The 16,221-nt window shown below is 58.1% G+C and overlaps 1 protein-coding gene across 1 annotated transcript in view; it reads left to right on the top strand.

Moving 5' to 3' along the window:
• TSC22D3 (TSC22 domain family member 3) overlaps positions 1 to 16,221 on the top strand; it is a 55,874-nt gene that overhangs the window by 36,423 nt on the left and 3,230 nt on the right. The window lies entirely within an intron of this gene.

Below are 16,221 nucleotides of genomic sequence, written 5' to 3'. Positions count from 1 at the left end.
GCTGCAATAGGATGGATCTGGGCAGAACGACATAGAGTGGGTGCTGTGAGACTCGGAATGGGATATGGTTGTTCTCGTTGTGGGATCTGCCTGGCTTTGTGCGTTTGTTTCATCAGTGGCCAGGGAGGGTTCCCAGCCATCCCGAACTCTGTGAGATCAGCTTCGCTGCCCTGCAATGCCAGGCCCTCTTGGGAGGGGGCAGGTGCTGCATGCTGCCCACAGGAGCAGGCAGCCCATCGCTGATCATCACAGCCTCCCTGCCCTCCCCTGAGCCAGAGTGGTCAGAATCAAGAGTGGGGGGGCCCCTTGGGGTGAGAGGCACAGGCTGCGTGGCCGGGTCTGTACCATAGCGCTTTGAAGTGTTCCCCTGGCATGACCTAGCTGCGAAGTGCCTGGCCTTGCAGCCTGCTCTGTGATATTCTGCCAGCCGGGGGCAGCTCTTGGGAGTTGTTTTTTGAAAGTAGTTTCCTTGGGCTGGGTTTGAGATTAAAAATAAAAATGCAAATTGTGCCCCATACAAGATCCTGCCTGGGGGGAACAGCCAGGCATTGACCTGCCTGCCCCGCCAGTTGCTGGCAGAGCTACAGCTGCTGAAAGCCAAGGGTCATGTTGGGAGGTGCCAGGGAACCTAATACTCTGCACTGCTGTCCCAGTGCGCTGGGTGGCTGGGTGCTGAGAGCTTCTGCCATTGGCTCCAGGGGAGCTGAGAATGCTCGGCCCCGGGTGGGGAATCCAAGAGATCTCCCCACAGTCCAGGAGTCGCTCCCTGGGCCAGGCATCAAGCCAGCCCCATTGAGATCCCTGCGGAGGGGCATTCACAGAAAGCAGGGCAGCCCGGTCGAGGGCGAGGTCACCGGGCGTGGGTGTGAAGCTGGTGGCCCCACAAGGGCATTTTATGTAACCTCCAGGATGTAATCCTCCATGGCTGAGGACTCCGATGTGCTCCAAGCAGCTGTGTCTTGGGAGTGTGTAACCAGGAGCGCTGCACGGCCCAGCAGCAGGGCTGGCCACACAATCCGCAGAGGAGAGGCTACAGCTGGCAGAGGCAGAGTCTCCCACATGCGGCACTCGATGAATGTGGCTCAGAGGTGTGGGGGTGCTGTGGGGGATGGACTCCCCCAGCCCCCGGCTGGTATTATCCCAGCATGCCATGCTCCCACTAGCCCAAGCCAAAGCCAGACCCTCTTGTTACTGTCCATCCCTGAACACAAGAACGGCCATACTGGGTCAGACCAAAGGTCCATCTAGCCCAGTATCCTGTCTCCCTACAGCAGCCAGTTCCAGGTGCTTTAGGACAAATGAATACAACAGGCAATCAAGTGATCCATCCCCTGTCCTCCACTCCCAGCTTCTGGCAGTCTGGCAGAGGCTAGGGACACCCAGAGCATGAGGCTGGATCCCTGCCAATCCTGGCTAATAGCCATTGCTGGCCCCATCCTCCAGGAATTTATCTGTTGTTTTTTTTTTTAACCCAGTTATAGTTTTGGCCTCACAACGTCCCCTGACAGCGAGTTCCACGGGGTGACTGTGCATGGGATAAAGCACTTCCTCTCGCTTGTTTGAAGCCTGCTGCCTGTTAATCTCATCGGTTGACCCCTGTGGGCAGCAGTGGATCCTGGGAGTTGTGGCTCCCTATTCAAAGCTGTATCCCCGTTAGTAACAGAGGCTTGTTCTGCCTGATCCCTCTCTTCAGGGCCAATCTCACCTTCCGCAGTGCAGGGACCCTTTCCTGCAACAGCTGGGGCAGGGGAATATCTCTCTCCTCCACCAGCACTATTTGCAGGGCAGCGGTACCCGGGTTTGCCTGGTGCGGGGGGGGGGGGCGCGGTGTCTGGGGTTTGCCTGGCTTGGGGCAGGGGAGGGGGGGCACGGGTGCTCTGGGTTTGTCTGGTGTGCGGGGGGCTGGTTTCTGTGCAGTGATCACTCCCTCGTTGGCTCATCAGTCATAGCCCCTGCCTTTGTCAGGGCTTGATGGATAGCTGGTCCGGGGTGGCTCTGCTCCCAATGGCATCAGCCCAGTGCTCATTAACGGTGATTCATTTCACTACAGTGACTGGCACTGATATTGAGGTGTTTACACTGACCCTGTCCCTGACAGCGACGCCTTTACACACAACAGGAGCAGGGCAAATAAGAGGGGAATGCAGCTGGCCAGGTGACCAGCCCACTGGTGTCAGCTCCTACTGGAGCTGGGGGCATAGGACAGGGGAGACCATACCCAGCAGTGGCCAGGCTGGGCTTCTGTGACTCCTGGCGCCTATGCCTATGAGCGCCTATGAGACAGCTGCAGTCCTCTGCAAGAATTGCTGGCCTGCTTTTCCTGCACAGCCTGGGAGCGGGGTCTCGGCCTAGCAGCAGGGAGGCGGGGGGGAGATGGTGGCTCCTAGGAGCTAGGGGAGGGAGGAGGGACCCGTGGATGAAGCGGCGGGTCGGGGAGACCTCTTAATCAAGCCCTTGGAGAGGGCTGGGATTTGGAGATGAGAGAGGGCTGAGACTGGGGTTGGTTCCCCCCATTCAGGCCCCCAGTGTCAGGCTGGGCTGGGCACTCCAAGGGCACCAGCCACAATGCCTGCCTCCCACTGGGGCAGGCCTGAAACAGTCAGATTTCTTGGGCCAGTGGAGCACGTGGCTCATTCTCCGGGCAGTAGCGGGAAGGAAAGAAATGTGGGACTGGACAAGCCCCTGGGCTTGGTAACACATCTCAGTGCCGGGGCCCCCTGAGCCCCAAGTTTCACTTCCCAGACTGCTTCTCAGCCGATGTGCTGTTTCAGTCCCCTCAGCAGCAGGGCCTAGTGGATAGAGCAGTGGACCCAGGAAGCATGGATTCTATTTCAGCTCTGCCACTTGGAGTGAGTCGCTTTGCCTCACCCAGGGGCTCAGACGGTGCCTCAGTTTCCCCATCTGCCACATGGGGATAATGATCCTGGCCTCCTTTGTAAAGTGCGTTGAGAACTCCTGATGCCAGGGCTGATGATTACAGGGTGCAGTGTCCCTGTGGGCACTGTGGATGGGTCTGGGTGAGGGGGTCTGTCTGGGGCAGTGACATTGACTCCCACTGCTTGCTCTGGTCCCACTGTGGCAGGCAGGGAGTCCAGGGCTGGCAGTGGCACTTGCTCCCGCCCTGAAGCTTCCTGTGTGAGGAAGCTGCTACCTTGGGCTCCCCTCCTGTTCTCTGCCCTGACCACAGCACAGGGAAACCGCGCAGACCACAGGGAGAGACCGGCCGGGCAGCACTCAGCAAAGTGGAATGGCTCTATTATCCAGCCATGAATAACCAGCTAATCAAACAGCATCACATGCTCCTTCCCAGGGTGCCCGGGCTGTGGACAGCAGCAGCCGAGCAGCTATTTAGCTATACCCCACAGAGCGGGGCCACACGAGATTCCTCCTGTTAATAAGCATGTGGGAGGAATGGGCAGTTTAAAACATTTGCTGCTGAATTCCCCCATCCCTCCCCAAGCCCCAGGAGAGGGTCAGGGCAGGGCAAGCAGAACCTCCCTGCAGGGGGCTCTCTGTTTCTCAAGGGTCCCTTTGTGGGTCCCCCTGAGCCCAGCAGCACTGCCCTATACTCAGCCACAAAGGAGCTCCCAGTCTGGCTTGCAGGTCCTGTCCCTCTGTGATGGCCAGGTGTGGGGCGCACAGTCAGCAGCTGCCCCAGGCTGGATCCAGAGGGAGTCTCCACAGGTGGAGGGGTGGGGTTCCCCAGCCCTCATTTGGGTTAGACCACTGGCACGATGGGCTGGTGTTTACATCATCCAGGTGTGGGGGAGACAGGCTGGAGGTAGATGGATTGTAGCTCCCTTTGGATCAGGTGGGGAAAGCCCATTGCTCAGGTGGGAATCTCAGGATCATTATCTCCATGTTCCAGATGGGGAAACTGAGGCACGGCAAGGGGCTGCAACTGGACCAAGGTCACCCAACAGGCCAGCAGCAGGGCCGGGAATAGAACCCAGGTCTTCGGACTCCCCGTCTGGTGCTCTAGGCACTACGCGCTGCCACTAGTAGACGGGATTTGCGTTTGTAACCACTTGCATACAAAGCACAACCCTTTCCCCTGCTCCAAATAGCAACAGCCCCAGACACCCATGTAGACAGGAGCAGTGACACCCCGCCCCAGGTAGCCCACATCCAGGAACAGTGACCCCGATGTCCTTGTGCGCACACAGCAGCCTGGTGCATACATCAGTGCAGCCTGTAGGCCAGGAGCTCTCCCTGTCTAGTGGGTGAAAGAACATCGCCTCCCCCCCGGCCCTTTGGCAGCTCCCTGACACCGTGTTCCCCCCCCCCCCCCCCCAATGCGCACACACTCCACCTGGCCTCCTGGTGCTAGCTGCTGAGTGTATTGGCACCAAACCCGGCCGCCGGGTTTGGCCTGGACAGTGTTTGGCCTGGATAGCCGAGCCGACAGGCCAAGGATCACGCCACTAGCCTGCAGGGCCGCCCCAGCCAAAGGCCCAATAAAGCTCGTTTTAAATTAACACAAATGTTATTGACATTTTTGCTAGCGTGGCCCCATGAGACTAGACCGGAAGCCCAGCTCCCAGCACACACCATGGCCTCCTGAGCAGCCCAGGGCTGGGCAGAGAGCCTGGGCACCTAGGGAACAGGAGGGGCTGCCGGGATCTATTTATTGAACTGTTGTCACAAAGCTCCAGTCTGCTGGGGAAAGCATTTGAGGGGGCAGTGCTCATCTGCGTTCTGCACCAGCCTCCCTGCTCTGCCCCGTCTGCGCTGGCTGCGTGGGAAACGACAGGCCGCTCACCTCCCTGCTTCCACAGGTAGCTTGTTCATGTTCCTTGCCACATGGCCAAGCAAACAAGCCGCCAGACCTGCGGCATGGCCCAAATCCCAGAGCCGGGGAGACCTGCACGAGAGGTGCTCAGGGTAGGAAAAGGCACATGGCTTGTCTACAGGAGATTGAGTAACCTCTGCAGCTCCCCTCCCCACCTGACCCCGATCCTCACCTGCTTTAGAAGGTAGCTCAGGATCGCTATCCCCCACGTTACAGGTGGGAACGGCGAGACAGAGAAAGGAAGGGACTTGGCTAAGGTCAGTGGCGGAGTCAGGAATAGAACCCAGGTGTCCTAGTTCCCAGCAGCGCCAAGCGCACTATCAGGAAGCAAAGGTTCTGGTCTGTTCTTACTTGTGGCCAAACAGTGTCATCCGTCCTTAGCGCCTTGCGTCCAAGCGTCTTGCTTGTTACTGTGTTTGGGCCACCAGCCCGGCCTGTCGCAGCAGCACTGCTTGTGAGTCCAGTGGTGTCCGTTGCCAGCCACGCTGCTCATCTGGGCGAAGCGTCGCGCCCAGCAGACCCTCTCTGAACAGTGAGGGGTGCTCAGGGGTGGAGCTAATGCTGGTGGTTTGTCTCAGGCAGAAGCAGCCATGGTCTCTGGGCTCTCGGGTAGTTTGCTGGAAACAGGCCATATCACAACAGAGCAGGAAACTCCTCAGCAGAGGGGGAATCGGGTAATCTCCCCTCCTGAGCCTGCCAGAGCCCTTTGCTTTGTGCAGTACAGCCTCCCCCCCCCCCCCCCCCGCAACACTGCCCCCTGCCCATGTGTCTCCACCCTGGCCTGGTGGGAAGGGAATTGAGTCCCTGGGGCCTATTCAGCCCTGGACCGCTCTGCTGGGACTGGCAGGCAGCACAGGGGCCAGCTGTGAGTTTAATTAATAGGAGCCCTGTTTCCTTTGTTGATTGAACAAGGGGGCTTAGAAACGGAGACATGAGGAATAATAAAGAAAGGGAGAGAAGAGCCCTCGATACTGGTCCCTGAGTGCTTTACAAAGGTGGCTCTCATTACCCCAAGGTATCAGTGAGAAAATTGAGGCACAGAGAGCCAGGGTCAGGAACAAAGCCCATCTGCCAGCCCAGTGCTCTATCCGCTGCACCACCTGTGCCCACCTCTCTCTTATGGAGCAATGCTGGCTAAGGACTCATAGCCTGAAGTCTAGACACTTCTGAGTGCATGGCTGAGCGGCAGAGCTGGGAAGGAACGGAGGAGAAAATCCTGGTGCAGTGCTGGGGTTTGTTAAGGTATAAAGTAAATTACAGGGAAAATTGCTTTCAATTGCTGGAAATCTTTCTCCCCTCTCCCTGCTCCAGGAGCGGCGCCCCCGCTGCTGTGCTCAGCCACACACAGGGCATGATGATGGTCCGGGGGCCCCATCTGGCTCTTCCTAGGCACTGTTGCAGCAGGACATTATTGTCTGGACTCTCCTGCTCCTCTGCTGTCAGAATGTTTCAGGTTTACACCGTTTTCAAGCGGCCCAGGAGGAATTATGCCCTGGTGCAGACTAAAGCAGAGGGAGGCTGGCTGTGCCAGATGGCTGATCCCGGAATAAATGCCAGGACTGCAGTGAGCCCGAGCTCTGGGTTCCGGGCAGCATCGACCTCCTTGTCCCCTAGCTGCCCGCATGTGCTGTGCCATGGAAAGCGAGCTGCAAGCGGTGCTCTGGGGCAAACCCAGCGAGGCAGCCGTGCCCTTAGTGCGGCTCACGGAGGAGCTGATGGTCCAGCGAGAAGCCTGGCCAGCAGTTGGTGCTGGGCATCACTCCACCCAAACCCATGCCCCAGACATGAGTCTGAACTGCATGTTCCTGCAGCGGGGCTGGGATGTCCAGAGGCCACCAGTGTCCTCTGAGGCATCTGGCTGGAGCAGGAGCAGGCGGCCAGGAAACCCCCTGAGAACTTATTCCAGGAAGGGGGCCAGGTCTCAGCTAGAGAAGCCAGATGGGGGGCACATCTCTAACCAGATCTCATGAGCTTCCCACATCACTAGATTACAGGAGAGACGAGCATAAACCAAACCCCGAGCTGTGGGGAGGCTCCAACCTGGGGATGGGGAAAGCAAATTGAACACCTAGCACACCTAGCAGTGCTGGGTTCCCAGTCTGTGGCACCTAGGGGTGCCCCGTTTAATTAGCGGTGTGGTTCCAGTTAACACACACTCACTCGCACAAGCTGAACTGCTGTGAGCCAGGTTTAACGCAACATCGGAGCAGCCACACAGGGCTTTGCTCTGGTTTTGTTAAATCGGTCTCACTGTTAGGGAAGCGCTGCGTGTGGACCGGGCCTGGGACACTTTGCCCTTCTGCCTGGTGTGGCTGGTTCTCTGGCCTGAGCCTTCCAATGGGGCAAGTGAAGCAGCAGTTTTCTGAGCCTGAGGCTCTCCCAGGAGCAGGGCAGTTCGCGGTGTCCAAGAGCATGGGGCCCAGAGACCTGTAGCAGAGACAGCTGTGAAACAGACCCCTCCTGACTTCAGAGCATAGGCCGCAGTGGGCTCCTGAAATGGACGTTGATTGGATTCTTCTCAGCCACGGCCAATGCCACAATCAGGGTGTGCCGCCAGGGAAGGGTGGGGTGCAGATCCCAGAAGGGATGTGCCCGTGAGGTACTTGCTCTTTGCCACCGAGGGGGTGGGCTAGTCGAGCTGGCGATGGTACATCGACGATGGTGCCTACCAAGGAACATTGCACCACGTGTGACATCTGGATAGGGGGGTGAAAGACAGCAGGATGGTGACTCCAACACTGGGGACAAAAAGGGTAGGCGGTGGACAGGGTGCTTAGGTCTGGGAGGGCATCATGATGGACGTGACTCTGATCCCCGGCTGGGGCTGGCTTTTCCGCCACCCAGGACCCTGTGCTCCCCAGCTCTGGCCCGGGATTGGTTCTGACAGGCTGACTGCAGCCTCCCTAACCCCTCGGGTGTTAACAGAACCCGGGAGGCCGGCCTGTCTTCCACTGCTGATGTCGGTCGGCTGACACAGGAGCCAGCTTAGGTTGGCTATGAAGCGTGGAAGCCAGGAGCAGAAAAGGATCAAATATTCTTGGGGGGGGTGGAGGGGCGGTGGTGGAAAAGGCTCTGGGGCGGCACGTAAGACCCTGCCTCCCTGTGGTGCCCAGGCCTGGTCACTACAGCGGGCTGCTGCAGACAGAGACTGTCTTCTCCCTGAGCCAGTGTGGAGGCGGCCTGTGGTATTGGTGCTGGCCCGGCTGGGCAGGTGGCTCACTGCACTGGGAGGGGGGATGTGATGGCCGAGGGCCGCGTGGCCCAGAGTGATAGGGCAGTGGCAGTGGAGTTGTGCCGGTGTATGTCAGAGGTGACACCTGCCCGTGCCTTGCCCTCCCGCCGGCAAAGCTACTTTTGCTTGGTTTCCTGGCTGCTTTCTTTCATGCTGGGGATGTTTTTCTTTTTCTCGGGTGCTGAATGATCTTGTGACAGGGGAAAGCCAAGAAACATAGCTGGTGCATGACAGCTTGGCAAACTGGGTGCCAGCAAACAGTCCATATTTTAATAGGGCTAAATGTACATGTGTATGTCTGGGAACAAAGAATGTCAGCCATACTTACAGGGGCTCCCCCAAACTCATCCTGCTCCCTCTGAACCCAGCCTGGCCCCCATAGCAGCTCTGAGCGCCCCCAAACTCTGCCTGCTCCCCCACAGACAGAGGGCTACAGTGGCTATATTTTGGCTAGGCAGCCTGGGATTTGTGTGCGTGTGTGCGGGGGGCACTCAGGCCCACATAATGCAATGCAGATGCTGTTGGTACCCACGGTGCAACAATTCCTAACCTGGGGTTACAAATGAGTGTAGACACTCAAGCCTTAGATTACCAAACCCAGGGTCTGTCAACTCGAGTTCTACTAACCCAAGGCTCACACTGCAGTGTAGATAGACCTATAAATGCCCATGCATTCTCCTTGCCTCACCCCCCAGCTGCTGTGGTGGGCCCTGCCCCCACGCCAAAGCAAGGCTAAGGAGGGATCAAGGAAGAGGCCTGGACCCCAGGAATACTGGAGGAGACAGTGCAGGCTGGGGTTTCAGAGGTCAGTCCCCTGTGAGGGGCAAGGGCAGTGCACAGGTTCCAGCAGCTTTACCTCTTCCCTTCTGCTTTCAGATCACATACAACCAAACCAGAACATCAGCCTGAACTAGGGTGACCAGGTGTCCGGTTTTTGACTGAAACACCATGTCAAAAAGGGACCTTGGCGGCTCCGGTCAGCACCGCCGACTGGGCTGTGAAAAGTCTGGTCAGTGGTGCTGGGGCGCTAAGGCAGGCTAGTCCCTACCTGTCCTGGCTGGCACAGTGCTGTGCCCCCGAAGTAGCCAGCAGGTCCAACTCCTAGCCACGGGGCTCCACACGCTGCCCCCACCCCAAGCACCGGCTCTGAGCTGGGGGTGGTGCCTCCGGGTGAGAGCGGCACCTGGAGCCTCCTGTGCCCCCCCACCTAGGACCCAGACCTGCTGGCAGCTTCCATGGTGTGCGCAGGATAGGCAGGCAGCCTGCCTTAGCCCCCACGCTGTGCCGCTGACCAGGAACCGCCTGAGATAAGCCCAGGCTCCAACCCCGAGCCCCAATCCCCTGCCCCAGTCCTGAGGCCCCCCCCCCAACCCAGAGCACCCTCCTGCACCCCAGAGCCCTCACCCCCAGTCCAGAGCTCATACCCTCCTGCACCCCAACCCCCTGCCTCAACACGCAGTCCCCTCCTGCACTCCAAATCACTCAGCACCACCCCCCAGCCTAGAGCCCCCTCCTGTACCCAAAACCCCTCATTCCCAGCCCCAGCCCAGAGCCTGCACCTCCAGCCGGAGCCCTCACCTCCTCCCACACCCCAACTCCCTGCCCCAGCCTGGAGCCCCCTACCACACCCTGAACCGCTGATTTCTGGCCCTACCCCAGAGCCAACACCCCCACCCCAGAGGCCTCATCCTCTCCCGCACCCCAACCCCCTCCCTAGCCCAGTGAAAGTGAGTGAGGGTCAGGGACAGTGAGCCACTAAGGGAGGGGGAATGTAGTGAGTGGGGGGTGGGGCTCAGGGAAGGGCTGGGGCCAGGGTGGGGCCTTGGGGAAGGGGCAGGGCTAACCCTAGTTTTGTGTGACTAGAAAGTTGGCAACCCTACCCGGCCCGCCCTCCAGGAGCCAATTATTAACATGCCACAGTAGGGCCGACGAGGGTGGAGGGCAGGAGAGATGAGCTGATCCCCACTGATTAGAGGGGGATTCTGGGCATCCGGCAGTGATTCCCATCTCTGAACCCCAGTGGCCTCTGATCCCAAGGCCCCCTCTGATCCCTGACCATCTCCTGTGGAGGGGGATTGGCTGCCTGCAGCCTCTTTGCTGCTCGTCACTGGGTTATTTCTGCCAGCACAGGGACGCTACCAGGAACACCCTGGGCATCTCAAGGAGCAGAGAGCCAGAGCCCTGCTTGGCTTGGGTTAGCTATCTCTGTTCCTGCTGCAGGGCTCATCCTCGGGTGCTTATGGCACATGCTCTGACTGTGCTATACAGGAGCTCAGTTAGTGATCACAGTGGTCCCGCCTGGCCCTAGAATTGAGGTGACCCTGGGCAGACAGTTTTGCTGGTGCATGGGCAGGTGGCCCGTCTCTGTATCTGGAATCCAGCGCTCCTTCCTGGCATTCTTGTCTTGGGATTTCTTCTCTCTTGGTTTCTTGTCCTAGAGCTCCACGGTAACTGCTGCCATTGTCTTTGATTCAAGGAGCATGTGCAACATGGGCATTGAATTTGTGCTCCTCTGCCTGTACATCTCTGAACAGCATGCTGCGATCCCCTGACAGTGCTAAGGGCGGGTCACCTGAGACTCCTACCAATATTTTGTTAACATTGGTCATGCCTTTTCAGCTAACCTATTTGACTGTGCGTGGTTAGGGCTTGATTGGGCAGCGGCGGGGGAAGAGGGATAAGAGAGATGAGAACTGATATAGCAAAAGGATATGCTGTGATTGAGAGCCATTATCTGTTACAATTTACCATTTATGGTGCTAGTTGATGAAAATATCCCTGTAGAGAAGTCCTCTAAAAAGTGGCAATCATTCCTGTTTAATGTGCATAGATATGCGTCAGCTCGGCACCAAGGGTGATCAGAAATTGTATGCGGTTTCACTGGTTCTTTTGCATTTGGCTTCCTGCCTTGAGTATGGCTTTCACACTTGGATACCTTATCTTCAATAGCGGCATTCTTGCCGGGCCAGCATAGGACATATTGGGTCTGTTCTTCCACTTCCCAATTAAACGTTATGGACTCTGATCGGCATTTCTGTGTGCTAGTCTGACACAGTGACCTCTGTGCAGAACCCCGTCACGTACGGTCATTTCTGCTGGAGAGTCCCAGGAAGATCCAAGTGTCTGGGTTTCTTCTGCTGACCCAGACCGTCCTGGTCCATCCAGAATTCCTCTCTCGAGCTGTCGGCAGGGTGGAGCATTTTGTGTTTCTTCTTTGAGCATGTCATATTTAGCTTGGGGAATGGATCGCACTTGAGCCAAGTCAGCGTTTCTAGATGCATGTGAAGCATGTCACCGTGAGAAGCTGCTTGCTGGGCCAGTATTTCACATGGTCCAATGAGCATTGTCTGAGTTTTGCACAATGGTTTCCGTGTCCCGGCGTCTAAAGGTTTAGGATCTTGTGGGCACACCGGCTCCACCTCCCTGCCACCTAGTGTTTAGGCCTGACACTGTATGCAAACCCTGCCTTGTTTCCCCTCACCCAGGTCTAGACAGGTGCAAACCAGCCCACCTGAGCGTTAGAGCACCCTGCAGGACCTCACGTATTGATGACAAGATTAACATATCCAGAGGCAGTCCGTGTTCAGGCCCATCTCAGGGGCAATCCAATACTGCGTGGTGCTTCAGCCATGGGTACTCCAGGCCAAGCCCCACGTCGAGGGCCAGGACCCCTAGGCTGCTCCACTCCCTTCCCCTGATGAACAGCCTCTGGTTCCTCCTTTCAGGATATTCTTGGTCCCGTCACATGTTCCTTCTCTTGGGAACCTCCTAGTTCCTTTCCCTGGCCTACTCCTGGCACCACTCTCACTCCAGGGTGGCCCCTCCTGCCCCTTCTCCTCAGAGACCGCTTCTTCCAGGGGTCCATCCTGACTGAGCTTGGGCAGCCTGTGTGTAGGGGGCAGGTTTCTTCTGGGCCAATCTGTTACCCCAGGATCCAGGGCAGCAGCTCGGCCCTGACCCCCCTCGGAGGGCTGCTGACCAGGACCACTCTGATTTTACCTTGAGCCATTTCTGCCCATGCACAGATTCCAGAAGCTGCTCCCAACAGACCCGGAGCCAGCCTTTTCTTCTCATCATGGGGCATTTCAGTCAGTTCTTTGGACGCCCCTGCCACTGGCCAGCCCCAGCACAGAGAACGCCATCTCCTTCAGGTTTTCTGCAGTGCCACTGGCTTCCAGGGATGTCCAGGCTTGCAGCTGCCTTTCCTTGCCAGGATCCCTTCCAGGGTGACCAGAGATTCAGTAACGAGGGGCTGAGACCCAGGAGTGCTGGGAAGGGACTGAGCTTGATCTCCTGGCCCCAGGTCCCTGCTGTGGGTCAGGGTCACCTGGCAAGGGTCAAGAGCTTTCACAGGTGCAGACTGAGCAAAGCCATGGGACCCCACGTGTGCTGTCAGGGTGGTGGAGGGATCTGTGACAGGGAGGCCAGACGATCCCTTCCACTCTCTCCTGCCATGATATGTCTCTGCTGCTAGGGACCTGCTAGGACGTTCCTGGGGCTGGGGTCCAAGGGCTAAATCCAGGCAGCCCCAGGTTCAGGGTGTCCACTGGGGGTTAGTAGGGATAGAATTAGTGCTCACATTTGTCTGAATGGCCTGGTAATGCATTAGCATACGGGAGTCCATCTGAGAGGGACAGAGTGGTCTAGTGGTAAGAGCAGGGGGGTCTAGGTGGCCTGGGTTCCATTCTTAGCTTTGGGAATTGAATTGGATCTAATGGTTAGAGCAGGGTGCTGTGAGTCAGGACTCCTGGGTTCTTTTCCTAGCTCTGGGAGGGGTGTGTGGTTGGGTGATGAGAGAAAGGTTGATCTTTGGAAATCTGGCTTCCATTCCCTGTCCTGGGAGGCAGTGTTTGCCACTGCTTAGAGCAGGGCACTCAGGCTCTATTCTAAGCTTTGCTGCTTGCTCGCTCCCCTGCTCTGTGCCTCAGTTTCCCCATTTATAATGTTGGGATTATGGTCCCAGTTCCACTTTGTAAGGTGTAGCATGACCCTTGGGTGGAAGGTGTTCAAGTGATTATTCCATCCCGTGTCAGTGCGCAGCTCCCCAGGGAGGATAAGGGGCCAGTGAGACAAATCCTGGAGCCTGCTGCATCCCAGACTGCCCTCCAGAAAGGCTGCATCTTGAATGCACCATGACCAGCCACTGGGTGCCCTCAGCTCAGCCCATTCAGAGGCAGAGACCTGGGCTCCTGGGGCCTCGCTGCTCTTCCCTGGCTGCCTTTGAAGCTTGCAAGTTCATCGGGGAATGACTGCAACCAAGCGCTGGATCTGGAGGCGCCAATGGCAGGTGCTGGCCTGTGGACGGAGGTAGGGCACAGAAGCTGGGAATAATCCCTAGCTCTCCGGCTGTGGGTGCCCTGAGGTTAATACTTTTCATGGGGAATGGCAGACCAGGCGGTCTCAGTGCTCTGCCAGGAGGCACTAAAAATCCAGTCAGCGGCAGCAGGGCTGCTCCGGGGAGGATTAGGCTGGGGTAGGGCAGTCCATCTGCCGTGCAGCCTGCTGCCTGTCAGAGCTTTCCAGCCTAGCCCCACCCAAACTGCAGAGAGCCCTGTGCTGGGCCTGGGCTCCCACACCCTCTGGCCCGGGCTTAGCTGGCCCATAGGCACCTCCCCAGCTTACACAGGGCTCTGCCCTGGAGGGCAGCTGCACAGAGAGCAGAGTCAAAGGCCCTCTGAGCATACCATTTGCTGATGCTCTGGCTGTATGTCAGCTGGTGGGGGGCAGTGTTAGGGGTGGCTCTCTGGGCCATGGCAGAGCTGCATGAGTGTCAGGGGAATGCCGGGTTCTCCTTGGGGCAGCATGGGGTCTGCTCCCTGGGCCATGGGGGAGCTGCATCAGGCCTGGTCTCCAGGCTTTGCCAGAGCCAGCTGGTTTTTGCCCCAGCTCTGCAGAGGGCGGCTGCCAAACCCCACATGGTGCTGAGGGCGCCGTGCCCCCAATCACAACCTGGTCTCCCTGGCCCACTCCAAGCAGGGTCCGAGATCAGTGTCCACACCTGCTGCCTTCACCCCGATAACTGCCCCACCCTCTGGAATCCAAACAGTGGCCAGCACCCGCACCGGCCCAGCAGGCTGTGCTCGCCGGCTGAGCCACCCAGATAAGGAGTCCCCATGTCCAGGAGCTGCAGGGTTGCCCCTCCGCACGAGGGAGATAGCGCCCGGGTTCTCCATGCACTGCCCATGGGGACGCTTATCTCCCCGGGGAGCCAGCAGCACCCACCTCTGCCCACGTGAGTGTGAACTGGGGTGGGGGCTGTACTGCACTGCTGGGGTGTCTGGTGCTCTACTGAACCCACGAGATGTGGCCGCGGCCCCGCTGCCTTTCCCGCTCCTAGTGACCTGCTGTGGCTGTGGGGGGCCTCTGGTGGCTGTGGTAGGGACAGGCTCTTGAGCAGCTCAGGCTTGCTGGCAGCTCTAGTTTATTAGTAGAAGGCTGGCCCCGGCTCCCTGGGTGTCTGTGAAGCGCCTGGCTCCATGGGGCCTGCTCTGAGCTATTAGGGTAGAGTGACCAGACAGCAAGTGTGAAAAATTGGGACAGGGGGTGGGAGGTAATAGGAGCCTATATAAGAAAAAGACCCAAAAATTGGGACTGTCCCTATAAAATCAGGACATCTTGTCACCCTATATTAGGGGGATCCCACAGACATGGGGATAGAGGCACAGCCCTCCTCTGAACTGCAGATACCCCAGCCACTCTGACGTCAGCCACTCAGAACCTCTCTAGGAAAACGCACCCATGTGCTAGCACACAGAGGCCTTGCTGGAGTGCCCCGAGAGGCCGGTTCCTGTTGGCTGGGCATCCTGTGGAACAGGGAAAGCAGAGAAGCATCCCTCGGCGCCAGGAGGGCAGAGATCCAGGAGCAGAGTGCACGTTCCTGGAAGGATGGGCTGCTGCATTCGTCCATTGCTGCTTGGGTCACTCGGTGCCGCTGAGTGCCAGAGAGCGGAGAGAAGGGAGCTAACACAGCACTATGGAGTACATGAGCAAACACATCCAAGTATGCAAATGTCTGAGGCAAAAGCGGCCCTCTCTCCTAGCGAAAGCTGGGCTGGAAACAGCCGGCAGGCCCAGCTCGAGGGACCTCACAGAGAATCGCTGGCTGTCTGGTGAGAGGCCGAGTACATTGGGGCAGGGACCGTACCTTGCTTGGCATCTCTGAGCCCAGTCAGCCCATTGCTCAGCATTGCTGGGAGGGTAGGGGCCCGCAAGGACACTGGGATGCAACATGTGTTATAAATATCCCCCTCTCCAGTGAGAGCTCTGATTGGGGCCTGCAGTGTAAGGAGCCCCGGGGCTGCTGACAGACTGCGTAAATGTCATGCACACGCACACTGCTGAGCTGCAACCCTGCTTCTCTGACTCCACAACCACACCAGCTGACACACAGGTGGTAGTAGCAGTAGTAGGCCTCTTATCCTGGGTGCGGGCCCAGCGCACTAGATAGCAGCATCAGGCTCTCAGACACAGACCCACAAAGCCAGGACATTACACACTATACCTGCACAGAGCATGCTACCCTGCGGGTCCCCCACTTTAGCATGGCAGATGGAGGGGCTCAGGGTTTAGTAGCTCCACACCCGTGTTCAATACACACGTGCAGCCCATGATTCACTGCCATGATGCAAGTGTCTGTTCTGCAGGAGGAGTGACCTTATCTCTCCTCTGGCACTCATGGTACCCATCTGGTCATGGTACCCACCCAGCCCTCTCGCATGTGCAGTTCAGGGACTCCTGGGGAAAACACGCCTGTGACAAGAGCACACTGTGGCCACCAAGGCTCTCGTCCGTTTATGCAGCCCAGAGCCTGCGTCGCTGGCTCGTACGGCCCAGAGCAGCCTGGCACAAAAGCTGCTGTCCACAGGAGCAATAACTCTTGTTGCATCCCCTTGGGGGAGCAGCATGTTCCTAAGGCCCGTCCTCTTAGGCACCTTCGGCCTGCCCATGCAGCTACCAGCCGCCGGGGGGCGCTTTGCGCCCGCGAGGAAGGGAGGGAACCACCAGCAGGCGCTGTTGGAAGCTGTTGGACTCGAAAGTCAAAACATGTTTTGGTGGAAGCTTATGTAACTCTGGTTAAGAAGCGACCTACTTCTGGGGTGTAGTAGCTCCTGGGCGCAGCCTCGAGCCTGCCATTGTTCGGGCGTTATTAGCGGGAGTTGTTTTGTTTCGCATGCGCATTTTTACACTCGCTTTGGCC

The sequence above is a fragment of the Natator depressus genome, chromosome 9, assembly GCF_965152275.1.
Source record: "Natator depressus isolate rNatDep1 chromosome 9, rNatDep2.hap1, whole genome shotgun sequence".
Lineage (NCBI taxonomy): Eukaryota > Metazoa > Chordata > Testudines > Cheloniidae > Natator > Natator depressus.
Note: the sequence above shows the minus strand (reverse complement) of the source record. Positions and strands in the feature narration are given on the sequence as shown.